Here is a 16,701-nt window from a genome sequence, read left to right as displayed (position 1 = left end):
ATAGGACTGGTGACCTTCTCTATGGGAGGGAATATATGTCTGGTCCTGAAAACCTAAACAAAAGCCTATGGCAGGGGAGATCATGAGACTTCGGAATATAAAGCCTACTCTTGTCTGGCTAAATTCATATATTATTCTCAACAAACTGCCCCAAAAGCACTACACTTAATGTTCATATTCATATGTTAATGCTACTGTCACTTTTGGTTAGAGAAGCTTCTCTTTTCACGTGGTGGTGACCACTGAAATGACCCAAAAGACAACATAGTGCTGAGAAGAAGGAATGGAAGAGTGTCCAGCACTGAAACATCTCTATCATACCCTCCAAGGATCAGGGTCCATTGCGGAAAATGTGGCAGAAAGATTGTAAGAGACAAAGGAAGGGTACAACTCCTCACAATGCCATTGTCCAGAGAGAAATTGGCCTTGATATTCATAACCTGTCAGTGCCTAGTAATACTTTCACAAGATTCTCAGAATAGGAGAAAAATATGATGACACAAAAATAAAAGAGAGATTAGCAGAGAGAGGGAGGGGATATGATGGAGAGTGGAACTGTGAAGGAGAAAGTGGGGAAGAGGAGGAAATTATCATGGTTTATTGTCTGTAAGTATAGAAGTTGTCAATAAGAAAAAAAAAAAATATATATATATATATATATATATATATATATATATATATATATATATGTATACCAAATACAATAAAAAACATCAGTTCTGAATAGATATCTTTTTTCTCTTCCAAAATGATTTTTCTGCATTTGAGGAATCAGTGTAAGACATGCCAATATGGCACACTGATAATACAACCCAGGATTCCATCCTAAAATGTTGACCAACACAGACTCATTTCAAAAGACTTTCTACTAATCTAAACTAGACTCCTTTCAAAAGGAAGAATTATTTTGCTTTGTCTGTTTGTTTCTTTATTTTGCTTTTTCAAGGCAGGGTCTTACTCTACCTCAGGCTAACCTGGAATTCACTAGGTAGCTTAGAGTGGCCTCGAACTCATGGTGATCCTCCTATGTCTGTCTCCTGGCTGTTTGTTCATTGAGGCAGGGTCTTACTCTAACCCAGGCTAGCCTGGAACTACATTGTTCCTCTTATCTCCGCCTCCTGAGTGCTGAGAATATGGGCATGAGCCACCACAACTGGTGAATATTTAAACTGTTATAAAAGCACAAGAGTCAGATGATAAAAATCTTACACTTCATAAAACAATAAAATTGTGTAATAAATACATTCATTTTTATCTTCTACAGATACCATCCATTTAAAAAGTACTAATTTTCAAGCCCTGTAAAGAGCTTTAACTTTTCTGATATAAAACCCTAGATTTATAAACAATAGTGAGGAATCACTCTGTACATTATAGCATAATATATAAAGCTATTACATTTTGCAGTATCAAGAGCAAATCATTGCTCCCTATTTGGCTTCCAGAGAGAAAGGTGGACACTTGACTCTGCTATACTCATTAGCTCCTAGGTATGTTACTTGTGTTAACTACAGCCAACCTATTTTACAGTTAACTTATGAATTAAGAATGCTACCCATACACACAGAAATACAAACAACAAAAGGGATGGGTTTTGTATATACAAATAGCTATTCTTGAGGCAGAGCTGTCAAGTAACAAGACTGATTTAGTACATGTGGCTGGGGGACAATGGTCCCATATGTGAAAAAATGTCTGAATGGAAAAGACTGGGATCTGTTGCGAAACATAATTATACAGAAATTTCCAAGGAAAAGAAGGTAATTTCAACAAATGAGTTCTTAAGTTTCATGACATAGGCCAAAGACTCAATTACTTTCTGTTTCAAGTCTGAACAATGAAGGAAAAAAATACTTTTCCTTTTGTCTCTTTTGTTTTTCTTTTTTTGTGGTCTTTCCTGTTGTTTAGATTTGCTCTTTTTTTTTTTTTTCTTTCTTCTGATACTTTTGTTTTGAAGAGTCCTCTTCAATAGAACTGGATGAAGACCTTTCCCTCTTTTATAAAATTTGATTTTCGCTTTGCTTTTCTCTTTCTTCTCCTCTTCTTCATTTACTCCTTCCTCCTGAAATGCCTGTGGTTTATTGAGTTCTTCATTCTTTTATCACTGTCTTCGTTGCTCATACTGCTGATGTCCAAAACAATGTCCTTTGCTGGGTCTGATCAAGGAAAATTGTGGCACTCAAAAGTAAGATGACTAGGGTAGCCACATTTCTTGCAGCCTGCTCTGACATTCTCCTTGTTGCAACCTGGGACTGCCATGACAGGGGGTGGGGGAATTCTTGGAAGCCCTTAACTTTCAATAATGAATTTGCTTCTCGTCGGCTGTGAGGAAAACACACTATCATAGAAAGAGAGAGACAGAGAGAGAGAGAGAGAGTTGTTTCATCCAGGCCACAGCTAACTTTAACACTGCAGGGGAAGGCCCCAGGAGATTCTAGGAAGTTTTGAACCAAGTAGCACAGATGTAGTTTCCATTGAGGAGGAGTTGTATCTTAACTTATATTTTAAGTTGGCTTACCAAGTAGGTTTCCATATGGCTTCTTTATTCTTCCTTAGTTTTGATTAATCCTCCCACCATCCCTTCTCTCCCTCCTCCCCGTAGTTATCCTTAATTAAACTTTTTCCATCCATTCTTATACCCTCTATTTTCATCTTCCATTTGTTCTGTCCCCCCCACCCCCACTCATGATGCATAAATTCTGTTCCTACTGTGGCCATTTTCTAGCTCTGGGCCTCTATAGAAACTTACTCCAACATATACCACAAATATAGAAATTTGAAGCTAGGTTTTTCATAAGAGAGACAACATGCTATGTTTGTGCTTTGGAGTCAGACTATGATCTTTTCCAGTTACATTCATTTGCCTTCACAGATCATAATTTTTTTTTTTTACAGTTGAATAAAACTCCATTGAGTATGTGTACCACATCTGCATTATACAATCATCAGTTGATGGGCATTTGAATGGGTTCCATTTCCTAGCTATTGTGAATAGAGCAGCAATAAACATTTCTATAGAAACGTACAGAATCTTTAGGAGATATGCCCAGGAGTGGTGTGGCTGAGTCATATGAGAAATCTATTCTCAGCTTTTGAGCAACCTCCACACTGATTTCCATAATGTCTGCAATGGCAGAACAGCTTTAATTTCCATCAACAGTGTTGAAAATTGGGCCTTTTTTGCCCATACACTCCGCAGCATTTTTTTTTTTTTTCCAAGGCAATGGTCTTACTGTAGCTCATGCTGACCTTGAATTTACTCGGCATTCTCAGGGTGGCCTTGCTTCGAACTCACAGTGATCCTCCTACCTCTGCCTCCTGAGTGCCAGGATTAAAGGCATGCACCATCAAGCCCAGCTCCTCCACAACATTTTATGTCACCGTTATTATTTTTTTTTTTTCAAGGTAGGGTCTTACTCTAGCTCTCGCTGACCTGGAATTCACTATGTAGTCTCAGGGTGGCCTCGAACTCACGGCAATCCTCCTACCTTTGTCTCCCATGGTCACGTGATTTCTGTTCTTGAGTTTATGTGTTATATTACATTTATTGATTTGCATATGCAAAAGAACTCTGCATCTGTGGAATGAAACCCACTTGAAATTAGTATATGATCTTCTATATGTGTGCTTGAATGAAGTTTGAAATATTTTATTAATAATTCCTAACTCTAAGTTCATTAAGGAGAGTGGTCTATAAATTTTAGTGTGGGTGCCATTATCTGGTTTGGGATTAGAGTAATGTATGCTTCATAGAAAATTCATAAGTTTTCATCCCCTTTATATTTTATGAAATAGTTGGAGAAATATTGGTTTTAATCTTGAAAAGACTGGTAGAATTCTACTATGAATCCATGTAGATCTAGACATTTTTTTGGTTGGCAGATTTTTTATATCTCTTGCAATGTAGTTAATTGTTATAGGTCCATTTAAATTATTATCTTAGTTCAATGTTGGTAGATCTTATACATCTGGAAATTCACCCTATTCTCTTAGATTAGCCTATTAGTAGAGTATATATAAACTTTAAAGTTATGTCCTTATTATTTTTTAAATTTTGTCAATATCTGTATAATGTCTCCCTTTTCATCTATAATTTTATTAATTTAGAACTTTCCTCTCTTTCTTTTGCTATTAATTTGGCCAATGGTTTTCCAATGTATTTTTTATCTTTTCAAACAACTAATGCCTCATTTCATTTATCTTTATATTTTATGTATTTGAGGGAAAAGGATGAGAGAGACAGAAAGAGAGACAGAATGAGCATAGACACTGCAAATGAACTCCAGATGTATGTGTCACCTTGAGCATCCAGCTTATGTGTGTCCTGGGGAATTGAACCTGGGTCCTTTAGATTCGCAGGCAAGAGTCTTCACTGCTAAGCCATCTCTCCAACCCTTCTTTGATCTTTGTTTTGTTCTTTCTTATCATTTCTATTTCATTATTTTTTTCTCTGATCTTAATTCCTTCTTCCCATCTTTTCTTTTCAGGTTAGTTTTTTTACTTATTTTATCCAAAGCATTCAGGTGTATTAATATATTTGAGTTTTTTTTAATTTAATACAAATATTTACAGAATAAAAGCTCATAGGATTGCATTCATTGTATCCCATAGGTCTTGGTATACTGTATTCTCATTTTCATTCAATTCTAGAAAATGATTGAGCTTTTATTTGTTGTGCCACAACCAGTGTGGAAGTGGCACAGAGAGAAAGGGAAGAAAAGGAGTCTCCACAGAGCAGGGTGATGAGCCAGGATAGATGGGAAGTTTGCAGGTGAAGAAGGGCACCACAGAGCGGGTTATTCATTCTCAGTGGTGTGATTTGATCAAGCGGGCAGTAAGGCTTTGAGGGCTGGAGTACAGCTGTGGGAGGTCAATGGGAAGTGGGGGTCACCAGCAGTGACATGGAACAATGAGATAAGAAGGAATAATTTGCCTGCCCAGGTGCACATATGGCAGGATTCCAGAGATTGGGGAGTCTCCTGAAACAGCATGGTATGTCTACATGAGCAAGAAGAATTTATGGGTATGGGTGTGTGCTAGAGAGTAGGGTATCATTTATTGTGTACAATAAGGAGACAGGCAGGAAGTATTTGAGGACATAGCCTCAGGTTGAACAATCAGTGGTTTTAAATCAAATACATACTTTTTGTCATCATAGAATAATAAAAATGTCCCCATTTAATGAAATTTGTGACAATAGTACAGTTATATTTATATAAGGGTGTTTTATAAAAAAAACTAAGAACATAAGACATCAAATAAGAATGATATTTTTTCTAAGAATAGGGAAGTTGCCGTGAGAATTATTTAGAAAAAATTTAGACTTATAAAAGTTTGGGAATTCTCAAAGGAGTCTTGGAATCTTGTTAATATGAAGAAACACAACAGTGATTTTTGACACTAGACTAGAATTGACACAACAAAATACTAGGAGAGAGTCTGCACAGAAAAGAACTCTGAATATTAGCAAATTTCTTTTTGCGTATTCACCTGCTTACTGATCAATACAAAAATAACGAAGGCATGGGAATGAACAACACAAATAGGTTAGAGGAAAACTATTACCAACATTTATACAGAACTATAAATACTTCTTGTTCCTGCCTGGCATACAATCTTAGAATTCACAGGCATCAAGCAGAGTTCTCAGTAGGATTTTGCATCACTTATGAGGTAAAATCAGCCATTGACAAAAGGCATTTCTAGTCTTACAAATCAGTGATGGATATTCATATATAAAATATAAAACCAGAAATAATTTAACTGCATTTTAGAAAAGTGCTGAAATTTATTTATAGATTTCTTTATAACATTGACCTGCACCTTAGTTTATTTTGTATCAGTGAAACAGAATACTTCAGACTGAAAGGACATGGGATTTTTAAGTACTAGAGGCTGTAAAGTTCAAGTTCATAGGACATAATACACTAAACACCTTCTTGATGACAAAGGCATATGGCAAAGGCATCACAAGGTAACAGAACAACAAAGAGAGGAAGAAATATACTTTTATAATCAAGCCAATATCACTTTTCAGCTAATCATTTTAAAAATATTCCTCTCTGGTAATATTGCTACAATGGCAAGTTTTATATTATTTTTGGAGGAAATAGTTCAACAATAGCAGGTCATTATAACAAAAATATCAGGCACCAGGTGATTTAATCACAAAACATGTTTCTTAAAGTATGAAACTTGGAAATTCTGAGATCCAGGTATCAGCATGGACAGGTTCTCTTAGTATACTCACATGATGAAGTCAGAGAAGAGAAGGTCTTAAAAAATAACTATTCCCACAATGAGTTCTCCATCTTCATTACTCCATTATTCCAAAATGCCCCATTTGCATAGTGTCACAATCATTAATGAATGAATATATGAATTTCAAAATAAAATATTCAGCTTATAGCAACAAGCACAGAAAAATGTATAGCATTTGATTTGATATGGATAAAATTCCCTACGTCTAGGTACAAGTTTTGCAAACAGGAAAAAATAATGTATTCAAACAAGAAAGAAATTTTACACATAAGAAAAAAATTATCAATCATGAATGGAGCAGATAAGACACACATTATAAAAGTTTTAGCCAATATTCAAGAAGCTAAAGTACAGAAAAATTAAAACAGGACTACAGTATGATTACATTATACCATTTATGGTGATACATCCTATAGAATCTATATCAGCATACTACATAGATAACTGAACAACCACATGCATTTTGGTTCTATTCAGGATAACCAATAGATGAATGGATAAAGAAAATGTGGGCTGGGTGTGGTGGCACATGCCTTTAATCCCAGCACTTGGAAGGCAGAGGTAGGAGGATCACCAAGAGTTCCAGGTCAGCCTGAGCTAGTGTGACATCCTACCTTGAAAAAAACAAAACAAAAAAAAAATAAATAAATAAAAGAAAATAAAATGTGGAATATAGATAGATAGATGATAGATTTATACATGTATAGACATATAGATTATATATATATATACATATATATATATATGAGTTTTATTCATTCATGAAGAAGCAAAACATGTTAATCAAAAAATATATGGAATTTAAAATTTTCTTATTAATATAAATGATTCAGACTTAGATATAATATAATATTTTAAAATCATATGTGAGGGTTGGAGAGATAGCTTAGCAGTGAAGGCGCATGCCTGTGAAGCCTAGAACCCAGGTTCGATTCTCCAGGTTCCATGTAAGCCAGATGCACTTGGTGGTACATGCTTCTAGAGTTCATTTGCAGTGGCTAGAGACCCTGGCATGCCCATTCTCACTCACTATCTCTATCTCCTTCTCTGCGTCTCTCATGATTAAATAAATAAAAATTAAATCATATGTTAATTAAATCCAGTATTATATAAATACATATAATTATATAAGCATAAATATTACCATATTTATGCATATATGATAATGTTGGGAAGTGGGCAAATTTCATTGGGAGGGAGAGAGGATTACTGCAGCTAACAATGTGAGGTAAATATGATCAGTATATACCATATATATGAATGAAAATCTCATAGAGGAATGCATTAAGTTTATGAAGAATATTCAAAATTACTGAGGTAAAATACATTGCGATTAAAGAAAGAAGTGACAGTGAAATAAAAGATAATTAAATTTTAACTTGAAAGTATACCCATCAAAATAATCTAAAGGAAGGTGGAACTAGAGCTATAGATGAGAGGTACAATATTTGCCTTCTGTACATGAAATTCTGGGCAAAATCTCTAGCAAAAAATTAAGTAAAGGAGAAGAAAAAATCTTATAATATAATATGTTATCAATCTTATACTAGAATATATATATATTCGAGTAATTAAATTAAATTAAATGTATATATACATATACATTTAATTATATATAAATATATAATGTATATATACAATATTTATATATTATATATTTATATATTAATAATTACATATAAATTTATATATATATCAGTAAGATTTGGGAGAACTTAAAATATTATTTTATTTGTGGAATGGCCAAGAGAAATAAGAACTAACAGAAAGGAATTAGAGCACTGGAGAGATGGCTTAGCAGCTAAGGTATTTGCTTGTGAAGCCTAAGGACCTAGGTTTGATTCCCTAGTACCCACATAAAGCCAGATGCATAAGGTGGTATATGTGTCTTGAGTTGATTTGTAATGACTAGAGGCCCTAGTTCATTTCATATCCCAAATAGACCATGGATTTAAAAAAAAACATACAAAGAACATGGACAAAGTAGAATATGTTTTGTACTATAAAATGACTCAAGTTATATCAACTGGTACTCAATTACTATCTGGAAAATCTACAAAGTGTGTTATGAGTGTGTATGTGTGTGCTGCATGAATTTGCTTTTTAAATTTTTTAAAGAAAAATGTTTTTTTTTTTAATTTATGATCAATTATTTAATCTTCTATCCCAGAGCTTCCATCCAGCTGCCTCACCAAGGGTACCTGCCATGCATGCTACCCTAGGAGCACTTCAAGCTGTCAGGAGAGCGTGCCCACCTGCCCACCTTTGCAGGGAGCCCACACCATGCATCAGGGCAGCTGACTAGGAACACCTTTGCTTAACAGGCCTTGGTGTTCTGGACCCAAGCCAGCCAACCAGATCAAAACAGGCAACCAGCAGCAAATAACCAAACCTGGTCCCAACAATTCAAACTGCACCATGTTAGCTTCTGTCTTTCTATCCTATCACCTGCTGTGTAGCCATGGTTCAACTGTCTTGCTCTAGAGGTCCTGGGAAGTAAGTTTCATGTAAACTCACATGCAATCTCTCATGTTCCCAATGACACTAATTTCTGTGTCTCAGTTGCAATAGTGGTAGTCAGTGATTATGGTCTTTATTTCAGTCAAAAGTAGCAAATATGGGGGTGGGGGAGAGATTGCTTAATGGTTAAGGCACTTTGTGACGCCTAAAGACCCAGTTTCAATTCCCCAGAACCCATGTAAGCCAGATGCACAAGGTGGTACATGTGTATGGAGTTTGTTTGCATTGGCTATTGCCCATTCTCTCTCTCTCTCTGTCCTTCTTTCTACATGTCTCATCCTCTCTCAAATAAGTTAATTAAATAAATATTTTTAAAGTAACAACTATAATGTCATAATTATGGTGATTTCTCTTGAGACATGTTCTAATGTAACAATGGCTGGTCCTAACACATCTGCTTCTGCCTTCAAGTGCTTGGATTACAAGATTACAAGAATACACAATCGTTCCTAGCTCAACTATTATAATTTTAAGGAACTGTGCAATAGATAAGAAGAGCATAAATTATTGCTGGCTATAAAAGTAAGAAAATATGAAGATAGACTGCATTAACCTAAACAAATTAGAGTTCAGTTCTTACCACCAAATGACTATATTAGAAGTAAAGCAAAGTAGGAAATAACAGTATTAGTTTTAAACCTAACACACAAAAGAAGAATAAATTAAATTTAAACTACTCAAAAGAAAATAAATACTAAGTAAAGAAGTGAAAATTAATGAAATAATGCACTATAAAAATGTATGTCCAATCATAATTTTTGTTGATGCACATTTGCCTGTGGCACATGTGCCAAAGGAAAGATGATGTATGATGCAAATTCAAATCAGTGGTTTTATATATCTATATAAAGACTATTAGTCTAAAGTGGAATTATTTATTACACAATCAGAAACATTGATTTTAAAATAGCTGTGCTTCAAAATGTTTGACAACATAAAGGACTCATATTGTATGATAACATTTAACTAAAATCTATAAGGTAAAAAGTATAGTAACAGAGGGCAGAAGGCTGTGAAATGTTAGATGGTAAGAGGTATACAAAGGACAGGAGGACATTTTTGAAATCGATGGATATGCTTGTTAATTGAAAGGTGGCTAGTTTCACAAAAGGCTAAATCGAAATTATGAAATAATGTATTTTTAATATTCACAGTTTACTACATGCAAATTATAAACCTGTTGAAATGTAAAAAGAACCAAGAATATGATAGATGAAATGCTCATTGTGATATCAGTGGGAAATTAATAAAATATTATTTGTGAAACTGCATGTCTTCCTCTCCATTTGTATATAGTATGCTGTAAGTCAATGCTTACACGACCATAAATGTCAAAATACAAGTCACAGTCCTCAACTTATATCACAAGGTAAATTTGGACAATTTATTTATCCTTTTAACTCATTGGCAAAGTATAGGTTTTTTTCTCAGGGAACTAATATTCTAGTAGATACATTGAGTGGCAACATTAACAACTGTCCATCAGTTAGAAACAGTGATACACCCAGAACTTCAAAATATTCATAATATGACATTAATAGGGAAATAATAATAAGAAATGATAATAATAAAATTACATAAGTCTGAAAAGAAGTGTTTCTTTAATTGTTTTTATTAATTAGTTTTGTATTCAGCAAATACAGTCAGTTTGGTACCATTATTAGGCTCACCCGTGACCTACCCCTCCCCATTAGCCCCTCCTTGTTGAGGTATATGGGTCTGTTCTTTATGACAATCCTAACACTTTGCTTTTTCCTCTTCTATGATTATCTTGTTTGAAAACATTGTCTTCTTTGTTTTACTCCAAGTACTTTGTATTTAAAGTTGCAGTTATCATGGTATTAGGATTCAAGTTCAAACATTTTTAGCAGTGTTAGAAAAAATAATCACTAATAATTGCTCTCAGTTTTCACCAAACTGAGAACCTCATTGTCAAAACACACAACTTAGATATTAAAAAGTTAATTGAGAGGCTGGGATGATGACTAAGCAGTTTAAGGATCTTGCTTTCAGAGCCTGCTGGCCAGAATTTGATTCAAAAAAGAAAAAAAAAAGCCAGATACACAAAGAAGCACATGTGTCTGGAGTTCATTTATAGTGGCAAAAGTTCCTGGTATGGTCATACTCTGTCCCTCACTCTTCTCTGTTTAACTTTCTAGTAAATGAATGAAAATATTTAAAAAGTTAATTTAAGAATTGTGGAGAAGGCTTTGAGGTAGGTATTACTTAATTATAAAAAAGATGAAGCTGAAAGAATAATGATTAAACTAGATATATAATATTTTCTTCAGAACTCACATTTTCTCTAGACTGAAATCAAATACATCCCTGCACATTCCTTTATTCTCTCTGAAAGACACTCATATTTCATAAACTATAATATGATAAAAGTCTATAGATTTTGATTCCTAGCTTTCACCTTTCTTATTGTCATTATTTACAAGAGAAAAATTGATGCTGACCTTGAAGTCAAAGTGGTAAAAATAAATCTAGGATATCTGTTTAAACTCACTTAAGGGATTGTTCTAACTATCCACTACCTTTTGTAAGTACTGAAAAGAAGTGGAAAGATTTTTGTGCTGCTAAGTGTTCATTAGTTCTTAACATGTTACAAGAAGAAATATGTGTTTTAATTATGCTGAGCATTCCCATACAGATATTTTCCGTGGCTTCCATCACATAGGTTAATATTGGCTACTGACACAACTTATTTCTTTAATCTTAGTGAAAACTAACATCCTACCACAAACTGGTTACATGCAACTCATCATGGTAATATATGTATTCAAAATATTCTTTTTCTAAAAGCAAACATCTTCACCTGAATTACATATAGAAAAGTTGTGAGAGAAGTCAAGCCTAATTATATGTGAATATGTTACATCTTTATTAATTTTTAAATTTTGACCCATCATTAAGTCTTGTAACAAAGTTGAATTTGTAGGCCAAGCTTGGTTTGGTGTTTCATGGGTGCAACACTACCATTTTAGAGACAAGTAAGGAGAAAAGATGTAAGGAAGGAAGGAGTGTAAGGATGGTTAATCACAATTTAATATTTATGAATAACACATATTTTTGCCTTGTAGGTGACATAATATTTCTGATTTTCAAGTTCTCGTTTCTATGGTGAATGTTATTAGAACTAGATATTTGAAAATAATACTTATAAATACTAAACATTGAGGAAACAAAACACAACCTTCTAGAAGAACATCTAGTGCTTCTTTACCTACAATTTGTTAATGTGTATTCTCAAGCATTTCAACTAGAACCACTGCAGAGGAAAGTGTCCTTAATTACATCTTTGGCAAAATTTGGCTTATATAGCCAGGCATGGTGGTGTACACTTTTAATCCATGCACGCAGGAGGCAAAGGTAGGATGATCACCATGAGTATGAGACCACCCTGATACTATATAGAGAATTCCAGGTCAACCTGAGATAGAGTGAGATCCTAGCTCAAGAAAAAAAGATGGGGGAGGGCTTATATTGATTGCCCTTTGCTTTATTTCCAGTATAAATCATTATTACTTATTGATTCCTTACTCTGCCAGATATAGTTATAAACATTTTATTAATACTTATTCATTTAATTTCACCATTACAACAATGAGGTGGGTGCTTTAATTATTCTCACGTTTCTTTGGAAAGTTTGAATACAAGGGTGCTTTCTAACAGTCTAATGTAAATATATAGTGAATGATAAAGTCATGACTCAAATTCAGATGATACAAAATGACAGCTGATATTAATCTTTTTATGTTAACAATTCTTTTTATGACATAGTACTATGATCATTGGTCAGTATGCTGTTCAGTGAACTATGGTATATTTAAGAATAGGAGTTATATTTTATTATTTACTTTGATTCACTAGATCTAGAACACATTAATTACCCAAGAGATATGAATTGAATGAAGGGATGAAGGTGTGAATGAATTAAGTGATGGGAACATTGAAAATATTTGATGCTATTTCTGTAGTTACAGTTTTAAATTGTAGGTTATACAAACTCAGAGTAAATTTTCAATTAATACAAAGTATAAAAATTATTAAAATATTTTTATTTATTTCTCTATCTTCCTGTTCCTATGTATCAACCTCAGGCATGAACACTTTAGATGTTCAAGTTTTTTTTTTATTATTCTTGAATACATTTTATACAGATATTTAAAATTTGAAAAGCTGAAACAACATCAATCAAAACTGAATATCTGGGTCTATTTTAAAACAATTACTCAAATTATTTTCTCATAGTTTGTAGTTGTTAGTTTACATCAGAATGAATATGATACCATAATACAGCTTATCTGTACTATTAATTAAGGAAATAAAATTAATAATTGTATATTATCAATACTTTAAAAGTTAAATTTGAAGTGATTAAAGGGAAATTAATTACTCTAAACACTATTCTAATCCACTCAGAAAATCATAGGCCAGCGGGTATGGAGGAATAGAGTAGGGGGAATTCTTGTACCTTGCTTCAAAAGTTGTGTTCAAAAAATTCAAACCACACTTTAACTGGTGGGAAGAAAACAAGAAAAAATATCTTTTTAAAAATATTTTGTTTAATTTATTTTTTGGAGAGATAGAACAAGAGAAAGAGGGAGAGAGGGAGAATCAGCATTTCAGGGCTTCCTGGCACTGCAAAATGAACTTCAGACACATGCACCACTTTATGCATCTGGATTTTTGTGGGTACTGGGGAATTAAACCTGGGTCCTTGGGCTTTGTAAGCAAGTGCTTTAACCACTGAGTAATCTCTCCAGCCTCAAACAAAGTTTTCTATAAAAAATATTGTCAGGCAAGTGCACAGTGTTCTACACGTAATGAAGAGGATGCCACATAGCTTCATGAGAAAAAAAGATTTGAGAAATAAAAAGTTAGCCTGATATATAACTATAATGTTTTATGTCTGAAATATCCTCCCCAGCCTCTTGTGATTGACTACTTGTTCTCTAGAAAGTGTCTTTTTGGGGGAGGTCATGGTATCTTTGAAATATGTGGTCCCACTTGTGGATGCAGGGCAGTGGAGAGCTTTTGCTCCCTCCTCTAACAAAATGTAAGTAGCTTCTCCTCCATGCTATGACTGCTTTCTCTGTTATAATGGACTGAAAGTCTGGTTCAGAATTCCACTTTTCTTAAATTTCTGTCAACAGTGAGAAAGGCAACTACAAGAATGGAGTTAGGTAAGGACTATGCTACAATGCGACACAAAAATTAAAGACTCTGAAAATAATGCAGCAGCACTGCTGAAAAATTCAATGTCCAGAGAAAATCTCAGGGCAATAAAACAAAACATATGTCTAGTACCTAAAGCACTGAGCGAACCTTAGCAGCCAGGCAGCTTTTCGTGCAAGATACACAGGGAAGAGGAGCCCTAGGTAAATAGCAACATTCTTAGCACTGGAATGTTCTAGCATGGTTTGCCAAAATAGCAGAAATGACTGTTTATTGTTGTTTCTATCCTGAGTACAACTATGTGTGGGTGAATCTTGCCACCAGGGGCTTGTTTGGTAAACTAGCCCAACATGTCTGAGACATGCACAGTCAGAGAGAAATCATGGAACAATGAGATCCCTTTTCTTTGTTTAAACTGACCACCGAGGGCGCAGGGTGGGGAGGTCCCCCTCATTCAACAAAAGCCAGTCTCCCACTAGGGCCTCAAACTCACACTCAGGATCCTCTACTCACAGGAGAAATCTGTGTATCTCCACCACTTTCACTCTGAAAGAACCTTCCTTTGGCTTGAAACTCCTACTTCCTCCTGACTTTTTTAATTCTTGAATGAGCAGAGCACATGGGCCCGACCCTAGAAGTAACAACATTTTCCTCTCAATTTTAGTCAACTACACAGATTATCATTGCTTTGGGCATTGAAAATCCAAGCATGAACTGACAGAATGAAAGGCTTGACAATATCTTTTTGGTAGCATCTGCTAGTTGTAAGATATATTAAACTATTTATTAAGTAATAATTACATAGGAAGGATTTTTTGAAAAAAAAATAGTTATTCATTATTATTTATTTATTTATGGATCGACAATTTTTTAAAACTAATTTTGTTTCTGAACCATATAAACTGCCTCTGAAAAGTTTTATTATTTAACAAAATGTAATATTACATATTTTGTGGAATAGCCAAAAACGTAAGGCAGGCATGGTTTCTGGTAAAAATGTTCACTAAGTATATTAAAATTTTAAATCATATAGCAAATTATTATTTACAGAGGTAATGGTTTACTACCTAATTTTACTAGAAAAAATTAAAGATAAGAATGCAATATGCCTATACATATATGACACAGTGACTTAGGACAACTCATGAGCAAGTTTCTTATGGATATGACCTATATTCACCGTCCTATTTCTCTCAACTTCACATATTTTTGTTGTATATTGTTTTTCTTTTTGTAAAGTTTATTTTTGAAGCTGGGTAACACGTGCACATGTTATAAATTGGGCAAAATGTAATGTATTAACACATGCTTTTATCAGACTACACATATATACTGAATCATTCATTTAATCTTGATTTATGGTAGAACCATTCAGAATCATTTCATCTAGATTTCTAAAATACATCCTAAATTATTACCTATACTCAACCTATACTTCAAGAGCTCACCAAAATCACTATCTGTTGAATCTGGTAAGCGCAATTCTACTCTCAACTTCTATAAAACCAACTCTTCTGGATTCTACATAGGATTTAGTTCCTGGATTCTTTCCTCCTCTGTTATTCCCTTTGTTGTCCACTTTTGAGGACTGAAACAGGATCTTAGATGCATAAAGCAAGCAAGTCTACCACAGAGCCAAACCCCAAACATCTGAGCTGTTTTACTTCAAGATAGTCTCTACTGACATTTCATTCTCCCTTACAATTGAGTGGCATTACACTGTATAATCCACTGAAGTTCTTTACCAATTCATCATTTTCTAAACATGAGTTATTTTCATGCCTTGCATCTTATGAATGGTGGGATAGTAAATACAGATTTCATTTGCCCTGGATTTATACTCAGTAGTTGGATTTACTACAACAAGTTGTAGTTACTCTACTTGTATTTTTTGTTGTTGTTGTTGTTGTTTTTCGAGGTAGGGACTCACTCTAGCTTAGGCTGATCTGGAATTCACTCTGTAGTCTCAGGGTGGCCTCAAACTCTCGGCAATCCTTGTACCTCTGCCTCCAGAGTGCTGGGATTAAAGGCATGCACCACCACACCCGGCTCTCTGTATTTCTGAAGGAACTCCCATAGTCTTTTCTGAATTGGATGCACTTATTTTATTCCCTTCAACACTGTTCAAGGATTTCCTCTTACAAAGTCCTCATAATCACTTATGATCTTCTATGATATGTCAGCCAGTTTTACTGGTGTAAGGCAATACCTCACTGCAGTTTTGATTTGCATTTCTATGCTGAGTGAGGAACAATTTTTCATGTGCCACCATGTTGCAGTCAGGTTCACATTGCTGGCAGAGGTCACCCTACCAAGAACAGATTTTGGGGGGAAAAAGGGTTCATTTTGCCTTATAGACTCAAGGGAAAGCTCCATGATGGCAAAGGAAAATGATGGCATGAGCAGAGGATGGACATCACCTCCTCACCAACTTTGGGTAGCCAACAACAAGAGAGTGTACCAAACACTGGCAAGGGGAAACTGGCTGTAATATCCAGAAGATAGCCCCCGCCCCAAATGCACTGTCTCCAGGAGGTATTAATTCCCAAACCTCCATCAGCTGGGAAGTTAGCATTTTAGAAAACCTAAGTTTATGAAGGACACTTGAATCAAACCACCACATTCTGCCTCGGGTTCCCATAAACTGATAACCATACATGATATAAAATGCAATGCATTCATACAACTTTAAAACTCCCTATAATTTTTATCAATCCTAATGATGTCCAAACATCC

The 16,701-nt window shown here is 34.5% G+C and overlaps 1 pseudogene; it reads right to left on the bottom strand.

The window, feature by feature from the left end:
* Positions 1–1,859: 1,859 nt before the first annotated feature.
* Positions 1,860–2,259, bottom strand: LOC123456602 (annotated as a pseudogene).
* Between the last annotated feature and the right edge of the window lie 14,442 nt (positions 2,260–16,701).

This window comes from Jaculus jaculus, chromosome X (genome assembly GCF_020740685.1).
Source record: "Jaculus jaculus isolate mJacJac1 chromosome X, mJacJac1.mat.Y.cur, whole genome shotgun sequence".
NCBI classification, from domain to species: domain Eukaryota; kingdom Metazoa; phylum Chordata; class Mammalia; order Rodentia; family Dipodidae; genus Jaculus; species Jaculus jaculus.
The sequence above is the reverse complement of the archived record's forward strand: the minus strand, read 5'-3'. Positions and strand labels throughout refer to the sequence as shown.